We start from the raw sequence: 1,733 nt of genomic DNA, 5'->3' as shown, positions 1-1,733 counted from the left end.
GACAAACAGATGGGGTTCGGGAGGGCCACAGCCCAAATCAGCAGCCACAGCTTAAGGAGAGTGTAGTCCAGTTTATTTCAAGTTCTGACCTTAAATACACTTCTTTAAACTAGGGAACTGCCAGGGGCTACATTCCTACAAATAGTATCGAGTCTCAAATAGGTTGAATGAGAAGCAATCAAGTCCCAAACAGGTTAATTGAGAAGCTATTGAAACAGGCCAAAATCATGATAAGAGCTACTTCCTTGTGTACAAAATTGTGTGGGTCCAAGGTTACTGACCCTACAGTCACGGACACTGACCCTACAGTCACGGTCACTGACCCCACAGTCTGTCCCCAACAATTACCTAAGTACCATTTTGATTAACTGAAATAAAATAAGTATATAGGAATCCAAGTGTACATTATTAACAGCTTGTTTTTAATAACAAAGAACCCTAAAAATATCTGATATGGAAGATAAACAAATTGTATTGGAACTTTTAACTAATGTTCTTGGGAAATTGTAATACCTATAATGTCACAGTATTTGTACCCTAAATATGTAATCAAAACTGTTTACCAAATAATAAGGTGTGTTCTATTAAGAAAATTACCTTTTGTTAAATAAATGTCACTTTACAGATTTATCTATAGTTGCATTTTTTGCATTTGGTATCAATAAATTGTATTTTACTTGATGTAGTTTACTTCTAGAGATACTAGGGCACTCATGTAAGTAACAACGGTAAGTCATTTAGACTGAGTAACTATTACCTGTAGTTTTTCAACCACCAGCCCACGATGAGAACCTGGAATGACAGAGGGGTGCCCTTTTTCATCCTTATGGGGTTGACAGACTCTGCAGAGATGCAGCTGGCCCTCTCCCTGCTGTTTCTCCTGATTTACCTGACCACTGTGCTGGGAAACCTCTGCATGATCATGATAATTCGCCTGGATCTCCAGCTTCACACGCCTATGTATTTTTTTCCTCACTCACCTCTCATTCATTGACCTCAACTACTCAAGTGTCATCACACCTAAAACCCTAGAGAACTTACTGACCTCCACGAGAAACATTTCCTTCACTGGCTGCTTCTCCCAGCTCTTCTTTTTTGTCCTGTTTGCAGCTACAGAGTGTGTTCTGCTCTCCACAATGGCCTATGATCGCTATGTGGCTATCTGCAAACCTCTGCAGTATCCCATCATAATGTCCTCAAGACTCTGTTGGACCCTTCTTGCTGGGTCCTATGTGGCTGGCCTTCTAGATTCTTCTGTCAATATCATTTGCATGAGCAGACTGACTTTCTGCCATTCCAATATCATCCACCACTTTTTCTGTGACACATCACCGATGTTAGCTCTGTCCTGCAAGGACACAAATGATACTGAAATGATGATATTCATTCTCGCCGGTTTTACCCTAATGCTGTCTCTTATTACAATATCGGTGTCCTATGTGTCCATCCTGGCGACAATTCCGAAAATGAAGTCCACTTCAGGGAAGCAGAAAGCCTTCTCCACCTGTGCCTCCCACTTGCTGGGGGTCACTGTTTTCTATGGCACTATGATCTTCACTTACTTAAAACCCAAGAAGTCCTACTCCCTGGGGAAGGACCAAGTGGCTTCTGTGTTTTACACGATCGTGATCCCCATGCTGAACCTGCTCATTTATAGTCTTAGGAACAAGGAGGTGAAAAATGCTTTCTTTCGAGTTATGCTGAAAAGAATGGGATCTAGGCAACTAAAATGA

At 41.3% G+C, this 1,733-nt stretch overlaps 1 pseudogene; it reads left to right on the top strand.

Moving 5' to 3' along the window:
- Window positions 1-784: 784 nt before the first annotated feature.
- Window positions 785-1,733, top strand: LOC150052723 (olfactory receptor 8H1-like; annotated as a pseudogene).

Source organism: Megascapheus bottae, chromosome 16 (assembly GCF_031878675.1).
Source record: "Megascapheus bottae isolate mThoBot1 chromosome 16, mThoBot2.hap1, whole genome shotgun sequence".
Taxonomy (NCBI): domain Eukaryota; kingdom Metazoa; phylum Chordata; class Mammalia; order Rodentia; family Geomyidae; genus Megascapheus; species Megascapheus bottae.
This window is presented reverse-complemented; position numbering and strand designations above follow the sequence as displayed.